Source organism: Elaeis guineensis, chromosome 6, assembly GCF_000442705.2.
Source record: "Elaeis guineensis isolate ETL-2024a chromosome 6, EG11, whole genome shotgun sequence".
In the NCBI taxonomy this organism is placed as follows: domain Eukaryota; kingdom Viridiplantae; phylum Streptophyta; class Magnoliopsida; order Arecales; family Arecaceae; genus Elaeis; species Elaeis guineensis.
Genome location: NC_025998.2, coordinates 129517925 through 129532157, shown reverse-complemented (window position 1 = coordinate 129532157; position 14233 = coordinate 129517925).

Here is a 14233-nt window from a genome sequence, read left to right as displayed (position 1 = left end):
TTGCATGATAGCAGAGCAAATCTTACTGATCAATGCTCAACAATGATGATGATGATTGCATCTAATCAATCAGTGGACTGACTTTAACTTGCTTGTCTACAACTTTTGAGACTTCACTGACGTGCAAGAGAATTAGAGGATATTTGGTTCGTAATTAAAATCGAAATGAGAATGAAAATTGGGGTCGTTTGGAATCGAAATGACTAAATTTTCTGAAGCATTTGGTTCGTGATCAGAATCGGAATTGGAATAAAAATTTGAATCCATAGAGAAGAGTAGGGATTGAATTCTATATAGATTGAGCCATTCCCATTCCACCTTTGAATGAAAATCGGAATGGGACTCCTCCCAACCAAATGATTGGAATGGGAGTCATCCATTCTGATTCCGATTTCAGGCCCCTACTATCCCCAACCAAATACCTTTTTCGTGATAACAAGCTAATGAACTTAGCCATGAAGCGTTCGTAATAAAACATGCTCAGTTTCTCGTTAGATTGACACAAATTGTTGTGATCAGCATGCAATCCAGCAGGGGCCATCGAAGCATGTAGCAGAATCATACAGTATCTTGATGAGATGATGCATGAGAGCTGTTGCGGCCAATCCCCTCGTCGCCTGGTCACCGGGAACGAGCGCCTGCAAAAGAAGTCCGCACTGATCGGAGATGACTCCGGCGGGGACCCTCCGACGGTCAAGTCAGAGAGGAGACTAGGCAACAGTAGACAAGAATCAGGGAGAGCTCAGCGAGAGAGGGTGAGAATGAGAGCCAGAGAGGAAGGGTTCAAGGGTTTCGGAAAAGACCTCCTCAGCACTGTTGCCTTCCCCGATTTATAGTAAGAGGTGGTATGGTCCCGCCGTCGGTGATATAGACAACTGGAGAGTTGTCAAATCGTTGGAGGTTATCACGTCGTTGACGAGCTGACAGGTCCTAGGAATTAATTCGCGTCCTTGGCAGGACAGCGCCCCAGGCTCCTGGCAGGACAACGCCCCTGGCAGTTGCACGGCATGTCCTTGATAGGACTGCGGCCCATGCCGCTCGTTCGGTGTCTAGAAGGGCCTGTAGAGGTCGGACGTCAGTTATCCAAACCGACAGTGAATCGGTGATGTCCCAGCCGACAGGGGGTCGGCGATGGGAGATCGGCTTTCAGGCGATCGGAGGTAGTGTTGGCCTGTTAGGCCGACACGTTCCGGCCGGACATGATCAGTAGTTACCGTTGGTGTCGCCCGTCGTCAGACGGGCAAAGTCGGTCGGTCCATCCTCATGGATGGGTCGGCATCGTGATCCGTCTGTGAGTCAGCGTCGAGGATGGGTCGGCATCGTGACCCGTCGGTGAGTCGGCGTCGAGGATGGGTCGGCATCGTGACCCGTCGGTGAGTCAGCGTCGAGGATGGGTCGGCATCGTGACCCGTCGGTGAGTCGGCATCGAGGATGGGTTAGTATATCCCAACAGTTGCCCCCCCACTCCTGAGCCGGATGCCACATCGGCCCGCATTTCTACGCAGGTGGGGCGTCGGGCGAAAGGAGTGGATTCTTCATTGCGTCATGCCTTGATTCTGCTGATCTCACCAGCGGATGATCCGGACAAATCGGCGTCAGGCGTCATGATGTTCGATGATTCGATGTCAGATGATCCGGTGTCAGACGATCCAGTGTCGAACGATCTGATGTCAGATGATCCATTGTCGGACGATCTGGTGTCAGGCGCCTTCTGGGGAATGCAAACCACCGCCTGGCGCTCCCTTGGGAGCACGGACTGCTGTCAGGCATCCCATCAGGGACGCGGATCGCCGTCAGCGAATTAATTCTGAGGCACGGTCTTTCTGCCACGCGTCGGGAGGTCGTTGGGCCGGCATCATTCGTGCAAATGAAGGCGACGTGGCCCGATCTGGGATGGGTGCGCCGAACCGTCGGGCCGGAGGAGGGCCTGGATGCCGCCACGTGTCGATCATCCGAGAGGTTCTCGTCGGCGCGCCCACATCCCGACCGTCGAAAGGCCCTATATATATGGGGCCACTTGTTTCTCAAATCTCGCCTTTCACATTTTTGCTGTGGAGACTCTGCCCAAACGGTCCCCTCTCCATCTCAAGTAGCTGCTTTCGCCTTCCTTCTTTGGAAAGTCCATCCGAGTCTTGTGTTTCCTTTTGCCTTGCTCTCGCTTCTTTTGAAATCCTTTCTTCTTCTTCTTCTTCTTCTCTGTCTTTTCCTTCTTCTTGGTTCTGGTATCATGGCCAGGAATTCTCCTCGGGAGGCTCGGTCGGGGGACCCGACCGATGATCTCCGGTCGACCCCGGAAGTGGAGGCTTCCTCACTTTCGGGGCCGAATGTCGATCGGCTTCGGGATCAGTATTGTATCTCAGAGCAGTTCCGACTCTTTGCCCCTGGGGCCGGGGGACGGGTCAACAACCCGCCCACGGGCCAGGTGGCTCTGTATGTCGAGGACCTCCGGGCTGGTCTTCGGCTTTCGATTTCGGAGTTCGTTCGAAATCTTCTAGATTATTACGGACTTTGTTCGGCGCAACTGACGCCGAACTCAGTTCGGTTAATAATCAGCTTTGCCCTGTTGTGTCAGCTCTTGCCGACTAACCCTCAGATCTCTCTCTTTCGGGCATTCTTTATCCTCCGACCCCACCCTAAGGCCCGAGGGTGGTGGCTCTTCACTCCTCGGAAGGGTCTTTCTTTCATCACTGGTCTTCCATCGTCCATTCATAGGTGGAAGAATCAGTTTTTCTTCATTTCCTCTTCTTCTCCCTAGGGTTTTCCTTCCCGCTGGGGTGGGCCTCGGACCGAGGCAAACGAGAACAGCCGAATGGAGGCGGACGACCGGGAGGATTTTTACCGACTCAAGGACATGTCGGTACCGAAGCAGAAGGAGCTTGTTACCGAACAAGCCCTCTATGATGCTGGCCTGAGCCTGGTCCCCAGTTTAGGTACCGTCTGATCCATCGGTTGTCCTTTTGTTTCGCGTTTGTCCCCGAACATGTACTGATTCTCTTATTGAAATTGCAGGTACGTCGTCGAGGATGAGGCTGACTGATGCCGAAATTAGACAATATGCGGTGAGGAAGAGGTCGGCATCCGGGGTCGGGCCCTCACGACCGTCGAAGAAACCCTCGACAGCAACGTCGACCGCCACCGCGTCGGCAGCCGATCAGTCGGAGCCGGTCATCGCGCTTTCGGCCCTGACAATGCCACCGGAGGAGCAGCCGGTGGAGGGAATGACCGAAGGAGCATCGGCGGTTTCGCCGATGGAGGAGGTGCAGGACATCGTTCGGGAACCCGAACGTCCTCCGTCGGTCCCTGCTGCTACCGCGGGGGGTGCTCAATCAAGCTCGAGCATCCCTTCCTTCCCCGATCTACGGGCCTGGGCGGCCGATCGAGGGAAAGCCTCGATGGCCCCTGCTGACGACCCAAGGTCGGGGGGTCGCGCTACGTCGTCTGGCGCCCGGGTCCCTGAGGGAGCGTCAGCCCTGGCCGACCATAACTTGGCTAGGAGACTATGTCAGGGGACCCTCCTCCCAGCCGACGTGGAGGTTCTGAAGGCTCGGCAGGTGACCGAGATGCTGTCTTCTTTTTATTCGATCATGATCGGGGTAAGTTCCGCCTCGCCTCCTCCCTCCATTACTATCTTTATTATTTCGTCTTTCTGACGATCGATTCCTGTTTGCAGTTGATTTACACTATGTCCGAACTAGAGGCCGAATATCAGAGGTTCGGAGACATCCGGGCGGCCTGGAAGGACAGGGCGACGACCGCTGAAGTCGACAAGGCGGTATTGGTCGAGCAGTTGAAGCTGTCGACCGACCGGGAGGCGAGGCTCGAGGACGAGATCTCTCATCTCGGGACCGAACTTAAGTCGGCCCGGGGGGAAGCCAAGCGCAAGGGTCGGACCGCTCGCCGACTGCGGTGCGAGCGGGATGGTGTCATCGCCGAGCTCGAGGCCGAACGTGAGCAACTCCGGGTTAGCCTGGAGAATCTCGCCAAGGCCGAGGAGGACTTGTCGATCGCCCAAGCCGACGCCGACATAGCAAAGGTGGAGGTAGAGGCGAGGTCGGTGAGGGAATCACTGGGTCGGGCGGTGGAAGACTTCTGCGGCTTCGACAAATATCGGGAGGAACTCCTGGAAAGCGGCTTCACATCGTACCGGGTGGGGTATGAAGACGCTCGGGACGCAGTCCAGGCCTTGTACCCAGAGCTCGACCTCAGCGGCATCATCCCCTCAGGACCCGAGGACCAAGCCACAGAAGAGGTGGCCGACCCATCGTCGGGAGACGGTACTGCAGTGGAGGAACCATCCCAGAGCAGACCGCCGAAGTGCAGACGGCTCCGACCTCCGACCCAGCTCCGACCTCCGACCTAGCGCCGACCAGAGTGGATACACCGGCCGTCCCCGAGCTCCTCCCGGTCGAAGAAATCGACTCCGAAGGATGATCAGAGTCTTGTTACTTTTTGCTTTGCTTTACATATTTGTAATCGGGCTCCGGCCCAATTTTGTAGACTTAACAAAGTTAAGTATTTTCAACTTCTTCCCTCCGTACGTTAAAATGCACTCTGACTTAGAGTCGTAGAGTTGTAGAGTCGTAGGCCCGACATGCCTTACTCGGTATCATCCCAAGTCGTTAGTTGAGATAGTCGGTAACGTGCATCGTGGAAAAGGCAAAGTGAACTCCGATCACAGACCGTCGGTCCGACGGTCGTAGTGTGCATCCGTCGGAGGCCTGAGCCGAACGTCCGTCGCCCGATCGTGAGTCGAAGGTCAAAGTCGAATGCGCGTCGTCCCGACATGAGTCGGGCACGTTCGTTGAGTCGGGCACGTTCGTCGAGTCGGGCACGTTCGTTGAGTCGAAGGTCGTTCGTGGAGTTGAAGGTCGGTCGTGGAGTTGAAGGTCGACCGACCTTCGGGCACACCCCGATGACCCGATCATTGCGTAGGGTCGAACATCGTCTGATGTGATCAGTCGGATGGTGTCCGATGCATTTAGTCGGGAAAACGATGACAAGTCGAGTTCCCATTATCCAGACTTAGGTCGGGTACTTACATCGTGCTGCGTGATAAACGGTGGTAAGCCGAATATCCTTCGACCAGTCGTGACCTGGTCGGTAAGTTGCGAATGCGATGTTGGTCACGTTGGCACTTTGCCTTTCTCGGTCGGGGCCGAGTCGGCAAGTCGGCCGATCGTTCTGCCCGATCGTTTGTCCTAGAGTTTCAACTGTAGAAGGAGTGTAACTCCCGTCGTCGTGGGTGTATCGGTCCCTTTAAGCGTCCGATGCATCATCGGCGATCGGGCCGTTGGTCCCCAGTGGAACGTTAGGCTCAAGTCGGGACGTCGGGACTCGTACTTCTTGGCAAGCGCCGACCCACAGTCGAAGAGTCGAGGTCCCATATTCCGAGGTTTTGAAATTGAATTTGTATTCCAAGTGAGGGGATACAAAGTTCATTGGTAATACAACCTCAGATTGTCTGCATTCCAGGTCCGTGGGATGGCCGTCCCTTCTAGAGTCTCCAGTCAGTAAGCTCTCGGCCCGTAGGTGTCGGCTATCCTGTAGGGTCCCTCCCAGTTCGGGGACAACTATCCTCGATCCAGGGGCTTCGAGACTTTCGCCTTTCTCAAGACCAGGTCCTCGGGTCGGAAAAGCTTCGGCTTGACCCTGGCGTTGTAGTACCGGGCCACCTTTCATCGGTAGGAAGCCATGCGGAGTTGTGCCTCGCGTCGAAGTTCGGGCAAGAGGTCCAAGTCGGCTCTCCAACACTCGGAGTTGTCCGGCTCGCGATACTGCTCGACTCTGGTCGATGGTAACCCAATCTCCAGCGGGATCATGGCTTCCGTTCCATAGGCTAAGTTGAAGGGAGATTTCCCAGTTGGGACATGGGGCGTCGTTCGGTACGCCCACAGGACAGAGTTCAATTCTTCGACCCATAGGCCCCTGGCTTCATTCAGTCGGGTCTTCAGCCCATGTAAAATGGTCCGGTTGGTCACCTCGACCTCACCGTTGGATTGTGGATGCCCGACCGAGGTCAGTCGGTGCGTGATATGAAATCTTGCACAGAAGTCTCTGAAGTCCTGGTTGTCAAACTGTCGTCCATTGTCGGTAATGATGGTGTTTGGCAATCCGAACCTAAAGATGATGGACTTCTGAACGAAGTCTTCCATCTTCCGCTCAGTGATTTGCGCCAAAGGTTCGGCTTCCACCCACTTAGTGAAGTAGTCGATCGTGACGACTATGAACTTTCGTTATTCGAATGCCGGAGGAAAGGGTCCGAGTATGTCGATTTCCCACTGGGTGAAGGGCCACGGGGCGACGACTGGAATGAGCAGGCTGGCGAGTCGGTGTTGTATGTTGGCATACCTTTGGCATGGCTCACACTTCCGAACCAATTCAGCTGCATCCTTCCTCATGGTGGGCCAGTAGTAACCCTGTCGCAGGACTTTGTAAGCCAAGGATTTGCCCCCCAAGTGATCACCGCAGATCCCTTCATGTACTTCTCTGAGGGCATAGTCCGCGTCGGCCGGCCCCAGGCACTTCAGCAAGGGAAGGGAGAATGATCTTTTGTATAGTCGGCCGTCCATCATCACATATTGGAAAGCCGTCCATCGGAATCGTTTGGCTTCCGCGGGGTCTTCGGGGGTAGATCCGTCGGTCAGGTACTGAGCGATCGGATCCATCCAGTTCGGCTCTGTCGCCAATTGTAGCACCTCTTTGACCTTGTCGATGCTCGATTGTTCAAGACTTTCTATGAATGTCCGGCCCAAGGTGCTGTAGTCGGATGTCGCGAGCCTGGAAAGCACGTCGGCCCGAGCATTTTCTGCCCTGGAGATGTGGAAGATCTCGAAGTACTTGAAGGGTGCTATGAGATCTTTTACTTTTCGGTGATATTTGGCCATGGTCGGATCCCGCGCTTCGATCTCGCCTTTGACCTGTCCAATGATCAGTTGAGAGTCGGAGAAGACTTTGAGATAGTCGACCCCGAGCTCCAGTGCCAACCCCAAGCCTGCGACGAGCGCCTTATATTCGGCTTGATTGTTGGAGGCCTTGAAGTCGAATCGGAGGGCGTGCTCGGTAACCACTCCCTCCGAGTTGGTGAGCAGGAACCCGGCCCTGCTCCCTCGAGCGTTGGAGGCTCCGTCGATGTGCAACACCCAGATTGAATCGGGGTCACCTTCGGAGGTCCCAACCTCTTCGGGGCTCCCCTCTCCCGATGCTCGGTCGTCGTCGGGCATTCCGTGACAAAGTTGGCCAGAACCTAGGCTTTCAGAGCAGTTCGCGATCGGTATTGAATGTCGAACTCGCTCAGTCTCACGGCCCACTTCGCCAACCGTCCTGATGTGTCAGGGCGGTGCAAGATTGCTCTCAAAGGTTGGTCAGTGAGGACCACGATAGCTTGCGCCTGGAAGTATGGACAGAGCTGCTGTGCTGAAATGACCAGAGCGAATATCATTTTCTCCGCCTTCGAGTACCGAGTCTCGGCTTCATGAAGCACTTTGCTGATGTAATATATCGGTTGGTGGACTCGGTTCTCGTTCTCTCGGACGAGCACCGAGCTAACTGCCTCCGGGGAGGTAGCCAAGTAAAGATACAGTACCTCCCCGACCTCTGGCCTTACAAGTAGGGGCGGAGAAGTCAGGTATTTCTTCAGTTCCTCGAAGGCTTGTCGGCACTCGTCCGACCAAGAGAAATGCTTTGCATGTCTCAGGGTTTTGAAGAACGGGAGGCATCTCTCGGCCGACCGAGAAATGAATCGGCTAAGCGCGATGATCCTTTCATTGAGTTGCTGCACCTCCTTTTTGGTATCCGGATGGCGCATGTCGATGATTGCTTTGATTTTCTCGGAGTTGGCCTCGATTCCTTGTTGCGAAATGAGGAACCCGAGGAACTTCTCCGAGGTCACTCCGAAGGCGCACTTAGTCGGGTTTAGCTTCATCTGGTGTCGTCGTAGAGTGCGGAAGGTCTCTTCGAGATCTTGCACGTGATCCAAAATTTGTGCACTCTTCACCAGTATGTCGTCCACGTACACTTCCATGTTGCACCCGATTTGATCTTTGAAGACCTTGTTGACAAGTCACTAGTAGGTGGCTCCGGCATTCTTCAGTCCGAAGGGCATTACTCTGTAGCAGTAGAGGCCCTTGGCGGTCACAAAAGCCGTATGCTCCTCATCCTCAGGTGCCATCTGAATCTGGTTGTACCCGATGAAGGCGTCCATGAAGCTGAGCAGTCGATAACCGGACGTCGCATCCACCAGCTGGTCGATCTTTGAAAGCGAAAAGCTGTCTTTCGGACAGGCCCGATTCAAGTCGGTGTAGTCGATGCAGGTCCTCCACTTCCCATTGGCTTTCTTCACCATAACAACATTGGCGAGCCAGTCGGGATAGGTGGTCTCTCTAATGAAGCCCGCTTCGAGTAGCTTATCCACCTCCTCGTCAATAGCCTTCTGCCTTTCAGGAGCAAAAGACCGCTTCTTCTGCCTCACCGGCCTCATCGCTGGGTCGATGTTGAGTCGGTGCGTCATCGTCTCCGGAGGGATGCCCGACATATCCACTGCCAACCAAGCGAATACGTCGGCATTGGCCTTCAGCAGCTCCATTAGCTGTCGTCGCTCGGGGTCAGATAATTGGGACCCGATCCAGACCGTTCGTTCGAAATTCTCCGTTATCGGGATGGGAGCAAGCTGTTCGGCTGGTTCACTCCGTTCTTCTTCTTTCCGTTGGTCCAGCTTGTCGACCGTCAGGGGGCCCCTCGATTCGTCGCTTTGAGCAGAGATCTGAAAACATCGCCGAGCGAGCTGCTGATCCCCGCGTATCTCTCCGACTCCGTTCTTGGTCGGGAACTGAACCAGGAGGTGATACGTCGAAACTATCGCCTTGAGTGCATTTAGTCCGGGTCTTCCAAGTATGACATTGTAGGCCGAAGGCACTCGAACGATCGTAAAGGTCAAGTGGACTGTGCTTTGTCGTGGTTCGGTTCCAGTCGTCATGGGCAAAGTAACCTCCCCTTCCACCGTGACAGTATCTCCAGCGAAGCCTATCAGGGGTGTAGAGACTCTCTTGAGTCGGTCGGCCGACAGTCGCATCCGGGAGAAGGTCGAGTAAAACAAAACGTTCATTTAACTTCCATTATCTACAAAGATTCTTTTTACATCATAATTGGCAATTGTTGCCGAGACAACAACAGCATCGTCATGGGGAGTTTGAATGCCCCGAACATCTTCATCTGTAAAAGTGATTACATCGTCCGGGCACAGCTTCTTTGTCGGCTCCCCTCCAGCAGACATCCTCGGGCCCAGTCGTTTGGAAATCATATTGATGACCCCGGCCGTAGGTTGGTTATTCGTTGCTTCTTCAGTCGGCTGGGGTCGTTGGTCGGCAACGGGCCGGGTCGGCGGATTCCTCCGAAACTTGTCGGGATATCCCCGGTGTATGAGGACTTCAATCTCATCCTTAAGTTGGATGCATTGCTCGGTATTGTGGCCGTGGCCCCGATGGAATCGACAGTACTTTCGTCGGTCGAGGCCCTTTGCCTTCAGAGGCGGAGGCCATCGCAGGTATTTTTTTCCTTCGATCTCCATCAAAATCTGCGCATGAGGAGTAGAGAGAGGAGTATAGGAGTCGTACCTGGGATGCATCGGCCTTGGACTCCGCCGTCGAGGCGACCTCTGGTTCCGTCACGGGGGTGAGACCCGACTGTCGGTCGGGGGCCTGCTAGGCTCGGTAGGGTCCCGACCCTTCCTTCGCTTCTCCTTCGGGCCCTTGGACTCGATTAGGCACCGGTCGGAAGCTCCTTCGTCTGCGCACATGTACTTATACGCGTGCTCCAGCAATTCGACGTACATTCGGGGGAGGATCTTGTCCAAGAAATATGTGAATCGGGATGCCCTCAGCCCCCACTTCATGGCCGAGATGGCCATATCTTCGTTGAGATCCCGAACCTCAAGCGTGGCCGTGTTGAACCGCATTACGAAGTGTCGGAGTATCTTGTTTTCTCCCTGTTTAAGGGAAAAAAGGCTGCCCGAGGTTCGTGGCGGCTTCCGGCTGGTGCTGAAGTGGGCCACGAAAGAGTGCTCGAGCTGCCCAAAGAAGTGGATACTTCCTGATCGAAGATCGGAGTACCAGGTCCTGGGAGCTTTGCGAAGCGTGGCGGAGAAGCCGATGCAAAGAAGAGCGTCGGTCACCCTTTGAATCGTCATGAGAGCTTTGTAGCTCTCCAGGTGGTCAATCGGATCGGTGGAACCGTCGTAAGGCTCCACGTGCGGCATCTTGAACTGATTGGGGATCGGTTTGTTGAGGATGAGTCGGGAGAGAGGTTGGGCGGTCTGGAAGTCAACGTCGTTTGAGGACTTCTGTCCGTCCACCTGCAGTTGGATAAGCCGACGGTCGATTTCTTCGAACCTGCGTTCGTAGTCGTCGATCCGTCGGTGCTAAGAGACCTCAGGGGTAGAGTCTCCCGATGAGTCCGAGAGGGAGGCGGACGGTGTTCGCGGCCGCTTCTCCTTCCTTGCTCGTTCCAGCTGGGAGGGGGATGACCGTCGGGACCGATGGGTGTCACACCGCGGCCGCCCCTCCTCCTCTCGGTGGGAGCGCTGTGGCAGGTGCTCCGGAGGAGGCGACGGAGACCGACGCGGTTGTCGGCGGCTACTTCTGGAGGGCATCGGACGTGCTGCCGGTCGCTCCGCCGGCGAGGGCGGCAACCGGATCGGTTGTTGTGGAAGGCTCTTGACCGCGTCTGTCAGCACGGTCATCTGCCGCACGATCGCCGCGATCTGTGCCTCCATGGTCACCGCGGGATGCGGAGAGCTAGGTTCCGCCATGGAGGATGGAGGAGAGGCCTCTTCCCGGTGGGAAGAGCGCCTCGCCGATTCGGTGACCCTCAACCGTTGAGCTCTTGTCCTTGTCATCTTGGGAGATGTTTCGAGTTTCGTGGGGGTTACAATTTCTGGTGCTGTTGATCGCCCCCAGCAGCCCCCCTTCCTGACGCGCCAAACCTGTTGCGGCCAATCCCCTCGTCGCCTGGTCGCCGGGAACGAGCGCCTGCAAAAGAAGTCCGCACTGACCGGAGGTGACTCCGACGGAGACCCTCCGACGGTCAAGTCAGAGAGGAGACTAGGCAACAGTAGACAAGAATCAAGGAGAGCTCAGCGAGAGAGGGTGAGAACGAGAGCCAGAGAGGAAGGGTTCAAGGGTTTCGAAAAAGACCTCCTCAGTACTGTTGCCTTCTCCGATTTATAGTAAGAGGTGGTATGGTCCCGTCGTCGGTGACATAGACAACTGGAGAGTTGTCAAATCGCCAGGGATTGTCACGTCGTTGACGAGCTGACAGGTCCTAGGAATTAATTCGCATCCTTGGCAGGACAGCGTCCCAGGCTCCCGGCAGGACAACGCCCTCTGGCGGTTGCACGTCATGGCCCATACCGCTCGTTCAGCATCTAGAAGGGCCTGTAGAGGTCGGACGTCAGTTGTCCAAATCGACAATGAGTCGGTGATGTCCCAGCCGACAGGGGGTTGGCGATGGGAGATCGGCTTTCAGGCGATCAGAGGTAGTGTTGGCCTGTTAGGCCGACACGTTCCGGCCGGGCATGATCAGTAGTTACCGTTGGTGTCGTCCGTCGTCAGACGGACAAAGTCGATCGGTCCATCCTCGTGGATGGATCGGCATCGTGATCCATCGGTGAGTCGGCATCGAGGAGGATGGATCGGTATATCCCAACAAGAGCTTTTGGATTCTAGCCCAGATCTTTGTGGCGCCCATCAGAGGCAAGCTAAATTGTTTCTTCGTTACAGGTAACCGATGCATCATGAAATGGCAAAGTTTGCTTTTTCTTTTCCCACCATCTTTTATTTAATCAATTGAGTCAGTTCTCGGAAACAGAGGTCAGAAAAAAGAGTGGGGTGCCAGCTTTATCATTTAAAAAAGGAACTCTCTTTTTGGTTAAACACGGTGAGAAAGTGAGACTGTCGCCTCTCCAGCAAGAAATCTCTGACCCATACGAACACTGAACAGTGGGGTGCCAGCTTTATCATTTAAAAAAGAGAAGGGTATACCAACCAGCAATCTGAAGTCTTGTTGGCAGTGGAAACTCCACCATATTTACTGAAATTTTAAAAAGAAGTACGTGAGAAAAATAGAATGTATTTTGGAACGGTAGACAATAGATCAGAATCTGGATTGAAATAATCATATCCTCTAACCCGTTTGGTCCATGATATGACTTAGAATTGAAATAAACATAGGATTTAAATACGCGAGAGAGTAAAAATTGAATTTTAAGGGATTAGAATATCTCTTCTTTTCTGAAATCAGAATGTGAATGAGATTTACTCCAACCAAATAGTTGAAATGGAATTAGTCATTCCCATTCCTACTTCAACCAAATAGTTGAAATGGGAATTAGTCATTCCCATTCCTACTTCAGAGTCCAAATCCCTCCATCCAAACATATCCCTACAGTTTCAAATTGGAAAAGCTCCTACCTTAGACCTATCTTGTACCACAAAATGATAGATCATGATGTTTGGAAAATAAAGGCAATCATAATAGAATGGTTGAGTTGTGTACGCCTCCTGAATAGAAATAAGACTTGAAGAAGTTTTTTAAATGCTTGAAGATGGTTGCAAAAGCCTTCATCCACTAGAATGGGATTCTCTGTGAAGCACTGAACTTGGCTTATAAGGCTTTAAACGGACTAAGCAAATGGATTTAAGTGGTAGATGAACATCAAGTCATCAACCATCTAACATAATATACCATATTATTTTTAACCACAGTTGATCTATAATAATAAAATATAACTCTTACAGTAGTTTAACAAGTAGAGTGAACCCATCTCCTCGAATGTGGCCGTGGGCCATGAGACTGTGAGCTGTTTCGAAATCAGGGCATGTATGGGATAATTTTCTAGTGGTCTATGATGCAGATCGGTTGGCCCTCCGAGCGAGATTGGAGGAGACGTCATCAACCTTAACGGGTCTGTCAAAGGCTTGGACATAAGCTCCACGATTAAGGTATTCAGAAATGTCTTCACTCTCACAGGAAGCCGGCAGGAAGACTTCTGTTATCTTGCATCTTGAAGGAAGAGACTGCTTGCCGAGATGGGAAACACGATGGATTTGAGGAAGCACGGACCTTGCAAGATCTAGCAGAATATCCAAAACAATGGCCACAAAGGCATTTGATTGGATTTTGATAGCCTTGCTTACGGTGATCACGATTTCCACAACGAAAGCAAACCTCTTTTTTAAAGGGGCGGGCGGATAGGAAGGCGGGGAATAGAGAATCCAGAGTTTGAAATTGATTGCTAAGCTTTCGTCTGACGAGATGGCCTTCCATGCAGATTTAGAGATTTAGATCGAAGATTTGCTCCATCCAAGATTTGCTCTCGAGTTCTTATTATACTCCTTTGAGTTGATGTCGGGGCTGCACATTAATTTTGACAAATCCAAAGTGCTGGCATCGGCGTGAAGGCATTCGGAGCAGGACCAAATTGCCAAGACTCTAGGAATCCATTTCCTTCCTCGGTATGCTACTAAACTACAACAAACTCAAGGCAACTGATTGGAATCCATTCACTGAAAAGATCATCAAGAAAATGGCAGGCTGGAAAGGTAAACTGCTTTCGATTGCGGGTTGGGCGATGCTTCTTAATGCAGTGATCATACCAATAGTAATATTCTGGATGTCCAATTTTATTTTACCCGCAGAAGCAATCAAAAAATTTGAAAAGGCTCGTAGGTCATTCCTATGGTGTGGTAACGAGCAGTGGAAGAAGGGCAAGAGCTTACTTAATTGGACTTCAGTCTGCCGCCCACAGCGGTTTGGTGGTTTGGGAATCATAAACATTAAAATGTTTAATCAGGTGCTATTCTTCAGATGGTGGTGGAACCTATTCTCGCAAGTCTCAAAGCCTTGGAAAACGATCATCAAAGAACATTACATCAATGACCAGCCAATTTCTCTGAATTGATCATCTTGCCAAAACATGTCAGAGTTTTGGAGAAGTTTACAGAGAATTAGGGAACTATATCGGTCATTGGTGAAATTCAAGGTTGGCAATGGAATGCAGATCTCCTTTTGGGAAGATATATGGCTTCTTGACCAACCGCTTAAAGACAGGTTCTGTAGGATATTTGCCATCTCTCCTTTCAGAGGAATCTCTGTTGCAGAGGCTCTAAACAACCACTTTGGGCTTGGAACAGTGCTTATTGAATGTCCTTCTGACAAACGCCTCGGACACTATCGAATGGAG